Raw genomic sequence first — 17,056 nt, 5'->3', positions numbered from 1 at the left:
AAGATACATGACAGCATGCCTACTTTGTGGAAGCTGCTGTGCTGAAAAGCAACAATCTGCTTGCAGTGACCCTGTTGCTCCATCTCATACGGAACCGAGGAAGGCTTGCGTAAGCTTTATCAAGGCCTAAGCCAAAGCTTGGAAGGGGATGGTAGATCACAGGGTCTGGTCTTGTCTGTAATTCTGTCCATATGGTCTCAGCCAGTTATCTCTGCAGTGAGCCTGAGAACTCGTGCTCCAGTAAAGTGTCTTTTCCAAAAAGACATTCAGTCTGTATTTGAAGATTTTAAGAGCTGGAGAAGCGAATGTTGCCTTTGGTTGTTTGTTCCAATGGTTAATCACCCTGCTGTTAAAAACCTTGCCTGTTTCTAATGTGAATGCATAGAGCTCTAACACCCAGCCACATACTTTAAGTTCTCCTCTTGAATTAGAAAGCTGTCCAATGCCAGCTACTCCCAGTGCCACTGAAAGTGCTCAGGTATCACCCCGTGCTACCTTTTGATTTTCTTTCTGAAACATTACTTAGGTCCACATTCTTTAAATCTCCCATTAGAAAAGGATTTTTTCCAGCCTGGGAGAAATTCCCATGACTCTTCCCTGCACTGCCTTCAGCTTTAATGAAGTCTGCGTGCCTTTTTCCAGCAAGCGAAGGTCCCTTTCTATGTGAAAAATGAAAGCAAATCACGAACTGCCCTGTCTTACATGACAACATGCCTTGGCTATCCACATCCTGATTCTTTTAAAAGTACTGAGTTTAAAAGTCTCTCTGAAATGCTCATTGTGTGTGTGTCCAATTAATTTGGAAATGATGAAATGGTTTTCACTCGAGCTTTGATCAGCCATTAGGAAAAAAAGATCTTATGAACAGAAACAATTTATATTCATTTAAATGAGCAATCATGTAGGTTTCAGAAAAGAGCTGGTTGTCCTGCACGCCTTGAAACCCAAACCCAACAACTTCAGGACAAAAGACTCAAGAGCTGAAGCAGTCCAGAAACAGGGAGGCCTACTGGGCTGGAGAAAGGAACAAACAGCATTAAAGGTGACGGCACTGATTTATTCTTTTTCTTTAATTTCACAATATTTGATCTCCTCCTAGAAGTCGAAGCTCCTGCAGACTTCACTATACAAGAATTTCAGTTTTTCTTTAAAAAGGGGTTGTTTTGTCTTTGTAAAATAAGTCTAGAAAATAAAGTTGGGACATACCTTATTACCTTGAAAAAGAACACCTAACTTTTTAGACCCAGCTCTTTCAAAACTTCTATTTTTGTTTTCCAACTGATGTAAGGGATTCCAGCAGATTGGGAAGGAAGGGGCAAGAAAAAGAGAAGACATCTCAGGGAGCCTGCAGCCAGAATTTCAGCTTTCCCTAAGCGGAGGTCAGTCACACATGGAAGGACATTTTCCTTGTACATGCACTAGAGATAGGGGAAAGGACTGTCCCTGGGGGACAGTCCCTGAGTGGCCGCATACAGCTACTCAGAGGAGGGGTGTGCTCATACTGAAGACACAGAAGGAGCTAGGGAGGACTCATTCCCAAAAGGGAGGAATCTCTTACAGACACTCCTGGGCACGAACACACGAGTGAGCGACAAAGCCTGGGAGCAGAGGAAACCCATGGCTGGAATGCGGCCAGCTCACCTCCCCAGATCTGCTTCCTACCCTATAATGGAAGTTCAAGCTCTTCTCTTCATGTACTTTGCTAATTTGTTTAAAAACGGAGAAAAAAACCCCCAACCCCCAGTACTTGGGCTACCTTCATTGACATGTGTGGCAACTTACCCCATATGCTGGATGCTTGGGTCAAAAAAATTCCACCTGAATTCCTGCAGTGTTCAACCTTCACCTTGGATAAACCCAAGTATCTATGCATAGGACACAGGTTTAAGAGGAGTCTGTCTCTTCTGCCACTTTTAAGAAAGCTCACTTCTTTCTCTTTTGGGAAGAACATGTACCCAACTTGGTTCTGCATTTACAGCAGCATCTGTGCGTGTGACAGAAGACAGGCACCCAAGGGTGAAATTGGCCACCAGCAGAAAAAGTGGTTGCTTCAGCTTGTGTGTCGATGCTCAGAGGCAAATGTGGGAAGGAGGCGCAACTACAGGCTCATGCCTGAGTGCTGGGGCCCCCCTGCAGACCTCCCACCTGCAGGGGAATGTGGGGAGACCTTAGAAAAACACATGTACCAGACAGGCTCTGAAGGGACAGACAAAGATGAGTGTAAAGGAAGGAGATACGTTGTGTAACCGACGTGTGTGCCTGAGGCTGTGCAGACACAAAAGCCCAAATAAAGGGCAACAGGAAAGAGCCTTCCATGTATAGGCAGATGAGAAGGCATCAGTGCAAAAGACAGTCCATGTATGCGTGTGATGTGTGATAGAGCAGATTATATCAGAAATGTGCAGGTGAACACAAGGAACGTGACGTGCACGTACCCAAAGGTTTGGCCATGAAGAAAACGAAGAGAGAACGGAAATGCTGGTACATGTGTGAGATACAGCTCTGTCACAAAACAAAACAACACAACCCCAAAGATAAACAGGATGACAACATGCGTGCAGGCGGCAGAGCAAAGGTGATGACGATCACACTGGACTGCAGGCAGGAAAGAGGCAGGTAAAAGCTGGACAGAGAGCGTGACAGGGATGCTGATCTGGTGGCAAGCAAAACATATGAAAAACACAGAGCAACAAAGTGGTCACAGCACACAAAAACATGTTTGGGGAAGTTATCTTGCCCATACCACTAAGGAAAGTATTGCACTATAATTCCCAGGAAAAAAAACCCAAACAAACAAGTTTCATAAAACAGCGCATTTGTTATGGACATAACTGGGATGCTCATGCCCTGGTACCACGAGACCCAGTACTCCATTGCTACTCATCTGTGTTTCTCTGCATGCACAAGCACTTTCTCCCACGCTACACACCATGGCCCGTAATGGCACATGCTGTCACACCTCGGGCACACGGACTGAAGGCCTGGGTTCTCTCACGCACAGGGAAAGGGCTCTCAGAGAGTAACATCCTCTGCTCAGAGTCACGTCCACCTTACAGGGGTAACATCTGCTTCGCCAAACTCATATCTCTCATGCCCGAGGAACATCTGTGTTACCAGCACAAGCTCTGCCACTCTAGAGGAACATCCCTCGCACCCTAGCTAGCATCATCTCTTCTGCCACAGCCAGTCTCTCCTACCACAGTAGTAAGGCCAAGGCCACCCTGGAGCCAACCCACAACCAGCCCCAGCCCCGTCCCCTGGTCGCCCCTCTGCTGCTCTGTGTCACAAGGGGCTCACCCGGGACTTCGGCCCGGCGGCGGCCAAGGCTCAGCCATCGACAGCCTCCGACGCCCCCCATCCCCGGCCGGGGCCACCCGCCGCGGGTGCTCCGCGCAGCCGGGACCGCCCCATCCCCACGGCCCCGACCAGCGGCTGCAACGGGCGGGAAGCGCCCCCGGGCCGCGGTGCCGGGGGTCGGCGGCTGAAAGCGCTTGCGTCTCCTGCGCTGGGAGAAAGCAGCAGCCCCCGGCTCTGCCCGCGCCGCCTCCCGCCCCTTCGGGGGCCGCCCGGGGAGGCGTCCGGCCCCAGGACGGGACAAGCCCGGGAAGCCGTGCCACCCGGCACGGCAAAACACCTCCCGCCCCCCGGCCTTCTCCCGCTGCCGCGGGCGGGGGCCGCCTCCTACCTGCATCTCCCGGGCGCCGCGTCCCCGGGCGGCGGCGGCAGGTGAGAGGGCGCCCGCGGCGAGCACGGGGCTCCGCGCCCCTCTCCGCGGCGTCGCGGCGGCCGGAGACCGCGAGGGGACGCACCTGCCCCGGGGGCCGCGGCCCCGTCGCCGCGCCGGGCCGAGACCCTCGCCGGCAGAGAGAGGGGAACGGGGATAGGCTGCCGGCGCTGCCCTGCCCGTCGCCGCGGCGGCGCTGCGCTCCGGGAACGGCGGCACCGAGGGCGACTCCCGGCCGAAGTTGGCGGCGGCGGCGAGTGCCGGGCCCGGGAGGTGCCGGCGGATCCCGGGGGCTCCGGCCGCCTCCGCCCCGCCTCCCCCCGCCCCGTGCCCGCCCCCTGCGCCCGCCCCGCCGCGGGCACCGCCGCTGCCGCGGGGATGGGGCTCGCTGGAGGGGGCGCGGCGGGCTCCCCCACCGGGGTAGCCCCGGGGATAGGACGGGCAAGGGCTGGCCCGCGGGAGAGGTGCGGGCCCTCTGCCGTCGGGGAGACCCGTCCCGGCTGGTCGGCAGGGCGACGGTGGGGGAAAAGCAGCTGCTCCATGAGGTAGAGGGGACCGGGCTGGCTCCCTGCCTCCGGTCGCTGCAGCCGCCCGGTGCCTGCCTTCCCCCTGTCCTCCGCGTGCCCGGCCGCACGGCCCCGCAGGGACCCCCAGTTACCCGTGGGTCGCTCCAGCGCACCTCTGCGGTGCTCTAGCCCTGGTTGCTGGGCCCCTCCGTCTAAGCGCCCAGCCCGCCACCGCCCCGGGCAGCCCCAGGCACTCTGGCGTACGCTTCTCGCTGTGGGTGCTCGCGGGCACCCTGCTCGAGTGAGACCCGGCCTGCGGGCCAGCGTGCTGGAAGCCAAAGTCCCTCCGTTATGGGCTCCCGGAGGAGGTGTTTCGACCTGATGACCTGCTGCTTCATTCGAACAGCGGGGATTTTTGGCATCTGTCTCCCAGTGCAGGCGATGGGGGGGGGGGGGTTTGCAGGGAAGGTGCGAATGAGGCAAAGCCTGGTTCTGGGATGCTGTTAAAAAAGGCTGGCAAAGTTTGGCAGCGAAGGCAGCGCACAGCTTGCGTGGAGCTCTTGATGGGGCTGGCTCGCAGCAGGCACATCCATCCCTTGCCTACAACACCAGGATCACACCGGGGGCTCTCCCCCACCTCTCTTCCCATAAAACTTCACAGATTCACGGCCAGATCCTGTTCTCACTTTTCCTGGCAGAAGCAGGGAGTAGCTGCACAGGCATTAGCAGGATCACTGCAAATTTATGGTGCTGTAACTGAGAGCAGTGCCTAGCCCTTGGGATCGTTGGGCATCTCGGCGCATGAGGAGGCAGAATTTACATGCCTGGCCTTCGAGCCTGGTGGCAGCTCTGCAGTAGCCAGCAAAGCCAGAATTTACACTTGTTGTGTCGGGATCCCCATCTCCGGGCCCCACAGCATCAGACATCCAAAAATCTCCATGCGGCGGGAGTGCAGAGCTTCACACACAGTGCGGTGAGTGCCTTGCTGCTCCTATACATGAACAGCCTCAGGCATAGGAAGATTCAAAAGGACTTACATCAGGGAGGAGTTTGCCCCCCTGGAATTACTCAAATTTGTACCAGGTTGGGACTTACTGCAGCTAGAGGCACGCACCCCATGTCCTGTTTTCAGCTTAAACCATGACACCCTTGCATGAACACCTCGTTTCAAACAGCCCTGAGCATCTGTTCAGGTTCAGAGTGGAAATGCTCGCGTGAGCATTTTTAGAGGTGCAGGTAAATGTTTGAATACAGGCTACATGGTACAAATAATTGAAGGCTCTGAGAGTCTTAGTTTATGACCAACTGTTCCAAGTGTTTCCCTTCAGTGTAGTCATTAATGATGCTTTCTTTTAATGGGAATAGGGGATAGAGGAGGTACAGCTGGAGGTAAATAGTAACCCAGTGTTTGTGGTAGGAAATAAGGAGCCATTGTCCTCAGCACTATGTAACTAGAAAGATAATAGTTGGTACAGCAAATAACAGCTAATTAGAGGGCAAAGGCAGTCTTGAAATTGCAGCTGGCTGCAGGAAATTTTAGGTGCCAGCTTTTTCGCTCCGAGGTAAAGCCAGTTTACCATATGGGCTGTTGTTCCCTGCTTGTCTGGCAGACTTGTAACTTGCACATTAAGGCTGTGGAGGGCAGGGCCAGGGTGGTCCTTTGGGGACCTAGCAAACAGCAGGGTCCCCTCTTGGGGACCTGGAGGTGTGACGGGGAGCATCACAGGGCTGAGGCTTGGTAACAAATTGCTTGGCCTGTTGAGTAACATACTTACCCACTTCTGGTGCTACAAGAGACAGCTGGCCATAGCAGGTCAGTAGGCCAGGGGTCCTCACAGGAGTCCTCCTGGGGTTGGCATGGCTTCACCCCAAGAGGTAGTGCCTTACATCAGGGTTAGAGGTGGCAGAAAGGGAGGGCAGAGCCAGTGTAGACCAGCAGCAGAGATGGATGGGCAGGAACGGACACACATGCTCCTTAAAACCTCCAGCTATGAAATGTGTGGGTTATTCAGGAAAGATCCCAGCTTATTGAAAGACCACACTGGCTTCAGCATAGTTCATGAAGACGGTGAGACTTCCTGCAGCTTTCTTCATTTCTGGCTGTTTCCGCTCCTGCTTTGGTGGGACAAGAAGAGCTGTCAAGAGGCACGTTAGGTGTGTGTCAGTCCTGTGGTGGTGCTGGAAGGGCAGGAAGAGCAGGACGGACAGCTGGGGGTGCACATCTTGAAGGCTGGATGGGAGCGGGCCCCTGGCTGGCCACTTGGAGGGCTGGAGAACAGGCAGGAGGTCCTCAGCCAGCAGTAATGAGGTGGACGGCCCATCTGGGAGGGTGTATGTCACACAAGGGGGAAGACTTGGCACCCTTGCCAGCACTGAGGTCAAAAAACACAGAATGAGTTGGTCATGGTGCTTGCACGCGTGGGTGCGGACAGGAGACCACTTATTGCTCTACCTCACTTTGTCCTCTCTGCTGAAATGTCTTTGTTGCTTTTCTAGTGGAAGGAAAAAAGTTGCGTTTTCTCCTTGTTTCCCCTGCAAGTTTGCTTTATCCTCCACCAAAACACCTCCCTAGGTATATCATACCATAGTTTTTGTCCACTGAAGCTCTTCCTCCATCTACAGAAGATGATGGATGAGGAAAGGGCACTTGTACCGTAACAGGGGTGATCCTCACTAGGTATTGGGGGTATCAGCTGCCGGTAGGAGGGGCTCCTGTCTGGTCTCAGCTGCTGAAGATGTCATCCGTATGTTCTTTAGAAGATGTTCCAGTATAATTAAGCCTTACTGACCTAATAGTGAGCAGTGCCCACAACTAGAACTGGGCAGGATGTGGACTTTACTCCATGACCAGAGGCTTGGATGTGACTAATATTGGTGGGAAACACAGTCACAGCACACCAGGGAAGATGCTGTATCTGATGAGTTGCAAAAAGTAGCTTAAACCCATGCAGCCACTTGGACACCACATGCTGTTTCACTTGTCTTCATCTCACTGAAACATTCCTATGGCTACAGTGGCCCTCACGCTCCTCTTTGTCTTCTACTACAGTGATGGAAGCTGTATCTCTCATCTGGACAGTCTCTGCTGCTGGTGAGCAGGAAAAAGGTGGGAAAGAGCTCAGATTGTCCAATATGTGGAAACACTCAGCTCACCTGGAGGAGGAGAAGAGTGATTTAAAAGGTATAGGGAACATACGTCCCTCTTAGCTAATGGCATGACCCTGCAGAATATATTCAGAACCTTACCACTAGAAAGTCATTCACGTGGCTCCAACTTTTCTTAACACAGATGTAGGCCCAGTCTAACATTTCTGTGGTTCTCATAAGCTCTGATCTCTTGAGAAGTTTCTCCCTTCCCTGTTGCATCTGCACAATAAACTTCCCCCTAGTGAGATGGTCCTGTGTCTTCGCTGCATGAAGGGCAGAGGCGAGGCTGAGATGGTGCCTGTTCTGCGACACATTTCAAGGAATACTTTCCATGCTTCTTAGGTTGAGATGGGCCTTTTTTTTGTCCTTTCATTACCACTCACCCCACACTCCTGTGGTGGGATTAGTCGCAGTAGTAGGAGCAAGTCAAAGGGAGTGAATCTGTTGTGAGGAACTGGACACATTTCCAGCAGTGAGATTTTTATGAGTCAAGGTGGAATTCACAGAATAAAAATCTGGAAATGGAAAACAAACCCCATCTTGGGCTCCTGCCAAAGGAGGGCTCGTTCCAGACACGTTACCTGATCTGACCTGCCTTGCAGGTGTGAAAACCTTCATTGACCCACCCCCATGTTCTCTACCTGCCCCTGCAAACACCAAAGGAAACCACCACCTTCTTCCCAGCCGCTGCCCTCGTGGGAAGCAGCCAGTTTCCTTGAGGCATAAAGCTCATGACCTGGGAATTTGCGGCACTCCACGAAAGGAAATATAGGCTAAACTTCTGAAACATTTCCTAATGTTGACGTCTTTCAAGCGGTGGAATCGTCTCCCCAGGGACACGTGGATGCTCCGCTCCTTGAGTCAGGGAGATAGGACTGGACAACGCACAGGGAGACGTATTGTTGGGAACCTTACTGCCCCCATCCCCAGGAGAGACAAGGAAGGGGGAGAGAGGAAATAAATTAGATGACTTGAATCATTTCCAGCTCTAATTGCTATGATCTTGCAGTAGTTTTCCCAGCCCCAAGTATAACATTAACCATCGAAGCACGATTTCACCCACGGTCAATTAAACCAGGATTCATCAGGCCTGACATCACCAATTAAAATCCATCCTGGACCCAGGGACACCATGCTGAGAAGAGACAGGAGCCAGAGAGGGGGTCCATGGAATGGGCAGAAGCTGTTGCCTTTGGAGAGGGACATCTGCAAACATGCTTTTCCCCTCTGCCGGCATAGGGCACAAAGGGCAATGCAGCAACTCTGTGTTGTGCATTTGCCTTTCCTCACCTGAGTGACGCACTGGAAGGGTCCCTGTGAGTGACGCCACCCATCTGGATGGTGCTACTGTCTGGGAGGGCTGGTCCAGAGGTCTAATGGAGCTACATGGCAGGTTACCACTTCACATTCAATGGTTACACGTTATCCTCTGTCCAGTTTGCCCCTACCCTCCTGGTCCTCCAAACTGCAGCTCTGGGAAGCCTGTCAGGTGCCCACAGGGGGTATCTGGATCTTGAGCTCCTCAGGATGGAGAGTGGATGGAGGGTACAGCTCTCCTGAGGTGATCTATGGCTGCAGATCTCCTCCTTGCTCCTCCTTCCTCTACCTCTGAAGTGCTCAACGGAGAAGTGAACTGGGCCATTCACTAGGTTTTCAATACCAAGAAAGCAAATAATGAGAAACCTTTGTGAAGACACAAGGATTTGAAGGATGTAGCAGCAACGAGACAGACCTGGCGGCTGCGATGGGGTGAAGTCCTGACTTGCCTGGCTCCATGTAACTCAGTAGCAAGGCTGGGGAGAGCAGGCAGAGTTCATGCCTCCTCCTTTAGCTTTAATCATTAGACAGGCGCTCCCGACAGCAGGCTCTGTGGGCTGAGCGAGTTAAACTGTAACTGCCCTCCTCGGTGGCCCCCAGCGAGGAGCCCTGGCTTGCATGACCAGGGCAGGACCAGCTTCCCACCTGAGTCCCACCAGCTCTCACTGCTGGCTCAGGCAGGGATGCAGGGTTGGCCCTGACTGCAGGCTGACATGGGAGTAGCTGCCCTGCATCCCCATGATGGCCATGGGGATGGACCAGGAGGACCCTGTTAGGATGTGCCTCATGTTGTTGGGGGAGATTCCCCATCGCTTCCTCCCTCCCTCCCTCCCTCCCATAAGCAGATAAGATCACCTGTCCCCATGGCACTGCTGGGCATAGGGGGCAGGAGATGCCCCTGGGGCCAGCCCAGGGCACCAAGCCCTGTGCCCTGCTACTGATAAAGACCAGGGCTCCGTTCAGGGAGGTGTGGGGCCACAGCCATAGCCAGACAGTGAGGTAATCTGCCCCCCAACACCCCTCCTCTCAGACCAAGTCTCCTGGTCTCTTCTACTTGGCTTAAACCCCGAGGCGAAGAGTTGTACATCCTTTCCAGAATTTTTATCGGCATGAATTATGACAACTCTGAATATTCTTATTGTCTGCTCAAATGGCCGATCTCCTTCTAGAGTCTTACTTAATTCTTGGCTCCTGCTGCTTCCTGTGGTAATGAGCTCCACAGAGTAATTAAACATGGTCGGTGATAGCAACCATGCAATGGGTTTCACCAGCAGCAGCAGCAGCACGTGGGTGTGCATGTGTGTGTCTCTGCAGGCATGTGTGTGCAGGCAGGGGTGCACGGGGGGTGACGCTGCTTGCAGGCAGGGCAAGCATCGCCTTTCGAGGACAGAATCAACCCCAGGGTGCAGCCAGGCTGGGGCACAGGAGCACTGAGGCCACTGTGGGGCTGCTCACCCTGGATGTTGTGACCTAATGCCTGACTGTTGAGGGAACCACAAACCCCAAATTCCTGCTCTGCACAGTCAGAAGGGGGTGATTGCTGCACCAGCCTCTGGCTTAGGGGAGTGATGCTGAAGCCCCACAAATCTGGCAAGATGTCTCCAAACAGATGAGGATCCATGGGTGGCTCTGGGGAAAGTGCACACAAGGCTCTAGTTGTGATCTGTCAGGGACAAGACCCAACATCCTCCTCTCCTGTGGTCCTCAGCTGCCCAGGAGCTGCAGCTGGGATGGGAGGGAATGTGTGCTGCAGCAGACCCTCTTCCCCGGGCTGGCACCAGGGGAATCCCAGTTGATGCTAAGGGTTTACATTATTCTGCTACATGTTCCATAATTTCTCCATGTAATCTCTTTCTTTCTTTTTGATTTTTTCTTTTCTCCTTCCACTTCCTTTCTTCCTTCCTCTTTGTTCTCCCCCTTTCTGATCATCTCCCTTTGTAATTACTTTCTTCACTTGGTCAAACGTTCTTCTTGTAATTTCATTCTTCAAAAGCAAGACAGGCCTCTGGCTGTACCTGTCACTGATGAGGTGAAAGGGGATTATTCTTATGATAATCACTGGGATTAATACCACAAAGCAACTTCACCTGAAGGAGGAAACAAACCCAGTTCCTGTGTTACATCCAGCTTTCCCACAGACTGTGCAGACAGGTGGCGAGAGGCAGAGGATATGCTGACAGGGTTGAGCCCCCTCCCACCTGCCTGGCACCACTGTAGGTGGGCATGGGGGGGCAGAATCCCCCAAATCCATGGTGAGAGCCGGTCCCTTGGCTTGCCCGGTGCCTCTCTGTGTCACTGCTGGCTTGGGTGCTCCCGGCTGCAGGGCCAGCCCAACGCCGCACGCAGGTGACACAGACGGCTTCTGGGGCGGGTGGCACACGCTCCACAGCCTGGCAGGCGGCAAGGGAAGGGAATGAAATGTGCTGAGACACCAAGCCAGGAGGGTGCGACCAGTGCCGCCCTGCCACCAGTGCCACCCTGCCATCAGTGCTGCCAGTAAATGGACTCCCAGTCCATCAGGTAGTGAGGACAGTGGGCAGAGGCTGGAGGGGGCCGGGAATGTCACCATGCAGAGTGGGACAGAGCTGCCGGGACTGCAGGGCTGCAAAGGAAGGCTTAGAGTGCAGAGAGGGATAATATATACGATATAATGTATGTCTGCCAGGCATGTGATTGCTGGTGCTGCTGCTGCCCGGAGGCAGACACTGCCCAGGGATGGATTCTCACACAGCTTGGGGACAATCGCTATTTACAGCGAGTGAAACCACAGGGCATTTCCTGCTTTCATTTCTGGGTCCCACAAAGCCCAGGGACAAACTGGAGTCAGGCTTAGGATGGGCCCTGCAGCTCCTGGCTGCGCCAATCAAGTCCTTCTGCAAACCAATCCAGTAAGACAATAAAGCCTCTGCATGAAAGCCACCATGTTCCATAGGCTCCCAAGTATCCTTTGATGACAAATGCCTTTGCTTAATAGACTCACCTTCACAGTGCAAGCTGAAGAGAACATAAATACAATCCTCAGACACTGTGGCTTCTAAACACGTATATATAGCACGGGTAATATATGGGCTTACACAAACAGCAGCATTGAAGCTCAATATAGGCAAGGAAGGAAACTATAATAACTGGAGCACCAGTGCAGTCACAAGATATGAAGAGAGATGAAACCACATGGCAATAGATGGTTTTCTTCTAAGGCACTTGGATGTTGTGTTTAATATGGTCTCAGTGCTCGGTCACCAGACAAAGGGATGCACATGGATACTGATACTCCCACAGCAGCCCTTGGCACATTTCAAGGGCTTGTTCACAAAAAAAAGTGTGTATCTGTATGCATTTACACATGCAAGAAACTAAAGATGTATAAACCAGTGAATTCTAGCTCAGATTGCTGTCATGTACTCTCACAAAGGTAAAATTAAAGACAGAGTTCCCCCATATAATTTAAGTGTAGCTGTGTATGTGTTCTGTATTTTCTGTGGTTGACATCCTTAAGTCACAACTCTGAATTTTCAGCTTGAGACACTGATTTTCCAGGATGCACAGAGCACCTTTCTACTAACACCACTTGTGGCAGCTGAAGTTAAGACAAATCCCTAAATGCTTCAGCACATCCTGGGTCTGTAATTATACGCACCTGCAAAAAATCCAAAGCAAAACTCCCCCAAAAACCCAAACAAAAACCCCAACTCCACAAAAACTGCAGACACCAGGATTCATGTCCCAAACCATATTTGTTCACATGCGTAATTAGTTTTCACTTGAAGGCACTGTTTTTGGAGGATTTGGTTCCTGTTTGCAAGCCTTTTGCGTTCACTGAAGTTACGTTTTTCTTCATTTCTCTCCAGCAATGGGAGCTGGATTTCTTTGATTTATTTATTTATTTAGATAAATGCAGATGGGGACCCTCTTTCCATCACAGGGTTTCAGGGCTGTGTTTAAAGAACCAAACGTTATGGAAGATTGTAATGTCATGTTCAACACCCTTCAAGATATGGCTTGCATGGAATCCCTTTTATAGTAGCATGAATAATGTGCACAGAGATCTATGGAGAACAAACCAGCTTTTATGTGGTTCAGAGAGATCTGCCTCTCTTGATCCTTAGCGAGTTTATAAAATTGGGCTTAGTGGTGACCACATTGCCAGTGAATTATGGGAACCTTCCCAAGCGTGACAGCTAAACCTTTAGGCATCAGTATTCCTTTTAGAGGCCTGAACTGCAGCTGGTATGTACTGACAGAGCTCTACTGAAGGCAAGGGGGGAGCTGGCCTTCAACATTGTCTTTGGCTGATTTACTCGCTGTCTTGTCTTACATTTCCTTGGCTCTTCCTTGTTGAGAAGATGTTAGTAGTTCATGGTGCCAGCACTATGGTAAGGATGTTCTTTGAGACACCCAGATGGCAGCTATCCGGTCAGGTTTGGCTCCGAGCTGGGGACGAAGTGATTGCTATGCCGCTGCCTCCTCACACATCCACTGGGGTTCCCAAATGATCCACGACACCCTTGCTGCACAGCAGCAGGCTGCAAACACCCCGCAGCGACACAACTCAAAGGCCTGTGTCGCGTCTGAACTTGCCGAGATATCATCTTAAGATTGCACATATAATGATGAACATAAGCGATACCGTTGTGCTGAATAAGGTCTCTTACCAGAAAAACAAAAACAGGGAAAGTTGGCGTCATCGTCTCTAACCCCTGTCACTACTCAGCTGTAAGCGAACGCGGAGGAAAGCTCTGGGTCAGCGTTAGGCTGGGTGACTTTGCTGTATGGATTTAAGACTGGTTTCCCAATGAAGTCATGCTCCAGTTTGTCACTTCACACAAAGGAAGCCTTTGGGTCATCCGTGGTGATATTTGTCTGCAGCTCTATAGATACCTTTGATCTACTCTTCCGACAGATAAGCATAAATAATTGTGTTACCACTTGTGTTTTCAAGAGTCATCGCTTCATTTACAAAGCAATCAAATTAAAGCCTCCAACCATAAGGCAAGGAGCAGCCTTTCACTGTCACCTTGGAGTCATTGTGCCTAATTTGGGCTACTAGGAGGAGATTGAAAGGACAGATGTTGCATTAAGTGCACTACACCTCCAGCATCCACTGTTTAGCAAAGTGCTTGCTCCTGCAGCTAGGTTCTTGCAGTGAAGCAGCTGCTACCACTCCTCAGCATACTGGGCTTGTAGGCTGTGTGAGTGGCCAAACCCCTCCTTAGGTCCATGAGTGACCATGGGTTACAGACAGTAGATGTCTGAAGACATTAATCCCTCCCTGCCACCCTAGGGATGGGTGGAAACACGGACTTCCGATGGAAGCAGTGAACTTGCGTTATATTTTGCTGATAAATCCTGTAATTTCCTTGGGGTTCCACCAGATGTTGTACCTCTCCTGTCCTGGGTCTAGTACAGGATCTGTTCTGGATTCAAGGTATCATGTTGCTCCCAAGCTAACAGGAGAGCATCCTTCCGAGTGCACTGGTGAGAAGCACAATTCATGATGTGCAATGCCATTGCAGTAACAGAGGATTTTAAATGGTGGCCTAAACACACAAGGGGGAGTTTCTTTTATCTGTGTTCCTAGAATAGTGTTTCACACATGGGGTAGGAAAAAGAAGGAACTTTACAGTATTGTATTAGAAGTGGTTACAAAGGAGTTTGCAGAAGCCAGAGTGGATTGAGAAACTTGGTTCCTACTGTCTCCACTTGAAGGACCAGCAGCACCATGTGCTCTGGGGCTGTGGTTCCTCCATTTGTCATGCCCATCTGGTAACTTTAAAAGCTGTACAAAGTAACCAGAAAACCCCTTATGTTTAAAAGTTTTGAATTAAAATACCTTGAGATCTTGACAAAGATAACAAAAAAGGTGCTGCTTTCTGAGACACACACAAAGCTGACAGCTCTGAAAAATTGGGCGCCACTGCCTTAAAGCATTGTGTTAGTTTGTCATCTGAAGAGACAATGTAAGCCATGGAATTACTACAGTTTAACAAATCACTGCAAGTTAGCTGAGTTGTAGCAATTGGCATTATGCGTGCTCTTAGCGTGATGCAAAGCAAAGGCAAGTATGTCAGCTGAAACAGTAGCTGCCAGCTACCATTGTCCTCTTCTTCCTTGCTGAGCAGTAGAAAGACCTTGCCATGGTCATATATCATCCTCAGTGGAGTTTCTTGGTTTTCCATACAATCTCCTGTTGTAGGGCCTCCTCTTATGCAGACAATCAAGATACCAGCATGAATTCCCACTTATCCTGGTTCATTTTACATCTTTGGAGCCCTGAGTCTGTAAAAATGTAAGTAAATTATTCACCAGTCACATCAGGCACTGTAAAGAGGACACCTTGGGATCTGAGCCAAGCTCTGCACGAACTCATTAGTATTTTTGTTACCACTTCAGCTGAATTCTGCTAAAAAATACCAAAAAGAGAAAAGAGGATATCCTGTACAAGCATCATTCTGCTGGATTTATGATTAAGGGATTTGTCCCCCAAATAAACTCATCAGCAGAGTCAAAATTATATGGAAAAAGCCACACAGTACTGCTGGGTTTGGTTTTTTCTCCTTCTGCATCAGAGCAGGTGAGCAAGTAGCAATGAAGATACCTATTCCTGGTACTGCAGAAGGAGAACCAAGCAGTCTAACTCCTGTCTTCTACTGAACATCTGCCTTTAGTAAGCCCAGCCTGCACTAGGCATGCTCTGTTAGAGCACAGCAAAGGCAGCCACCAACTGTACTCTTTGGCCAGACCTTTATGTAGATCCCCACCCACAGTAATCTAACACAAAGCCACATTTCCTAGGAGGAGAAATAAGGGCATCTTTCAGTCTGGTAAAAATCATGGGGTTTTTTTTTCCTTTGGTTGAAAATGTCTACAAGAGAGTTTGGCATCTAACATCAAGTTCAGGTTGCCAGCTGCCTGGACCAAGTGAAGTGATGGCTTTATTGTACTTGCATGCTTGATCTTACCCGCAGTAAGTAACGTATAAAGTGCCTTCCCTACATACAGCTGAGCCTCCTTGGCTTTGGTGGGTGCTGTGAGCCTATGGAGTTCCCCAGCTGTTTCTGCCTTGGCTGCTGCTGCTGAGACCTGGCTCCCTCTGAAAACAGCCTTACACAGTTACCACTTGGATTGGGAAGACACACCTGAAGCCAAAACAGGATACTTTACAGCAATGAAGTGGCAGTAGTTTAAAATATCCTTTGCTTTCTCAAACTTTAATGACTACCACCACCAAAATACTCAGAGTAACTATTAATCCTAAATCAATCAATTCATTAGTAGGAGAATGGCATGAACCGCTGATTGAAGTCACAGAGAGATAAAAAAATGAGATGCTGTAATCAAACTTACCTCCTTCTGCACTTTGCACTCAGTCTTTAAATCCCATGTGCATGTAGTGCACATGTCCTCCAAGTTATTAAGTATCTGACATAGCATCTTGCAGTTCTTAGCAACTGCAGCCGACAAGCATCTGCAAACATGTGTCCCTTCTGTGGTGTGTCTGTCGCTCTGGTGATCACATAGTCCCAAATATTTTCTACAGGACCAAGTATTTCATACAGTCTCTTTTTATGGGAGACTTGTGCTGCTGGCAGAAATGACCTGGCTGGCAAAGTCAATGTGTTTTGTAGACAATAAGGAAGAAAAGAGGAAGAACATCACTACCTCCATTTTAATGTCAAACCACATCTCCCTCTAAGTCACTGACTCCCTCACAAGTCTCAGGTAGTCCTTGCTGCATATAGTGTCTGATTCAGAGTTAATGTCCAGCTGTGCGTCTGAAGAACCACGAGTCTTCTTTGCTAGATGAAAATTTGAATTAGCAAACCCATTAGAAATAAATGGCAGCATGCCCAGAGAGCAACAGCACAAGTTGTCACTGCGGTGCCAGTCTGTGTTTGCTGTGGGTGTGAATGAATTTTAGCTCTGGATGTGGATGATGTGTATGTAGGCTGTGCTAGACCAAACTCTCTGCTCCAGGCACTTTTGGGCTCTGGAATTTGAAGTCTGGGTCTTCCCAAATGTCAGGATCTGGTTCATTTTAAAGTCACATTACAGCAGATACAAACTTGTGTCTCTTAAAAAATATGGAAAGACTTTGAGGCAATTCTTTCTTTATGGGAGCAGCCCTCTTGATGTCTAAGTGGTCACTAATGTGAAGGACAATTTGCAGAATCAAAGTAATGAGAGGCTTGCAACAGAGAACTGGTGGTTTTGGAAGATGTATGGGTGACAGCAATGCTAGGCTAACAGCAATGCTAGGGTTTATGCAATTACTGATTTGAAGGAAGCAGTTCATCCTGCACACTCAAAGGAAAGGTCCAGCAAAAAAATAGTTACATAAATACATCACTGAAAATTGCATCAT

The sequence above is a fragment of the Psittacula echo genome (genome assembly GCF_963264785.1).
Source record: "Psittacula echo genome assembly, chromosome: 1".
Taxonomy (NCBI): Eukaryota; Metazoa; Chordata; class Aves; order Psittaciformes; family Psittacidae; genus Psittacula; species Psittacula echo.
Note: the sequence above shows the minus strand (reverse complement) of the source record.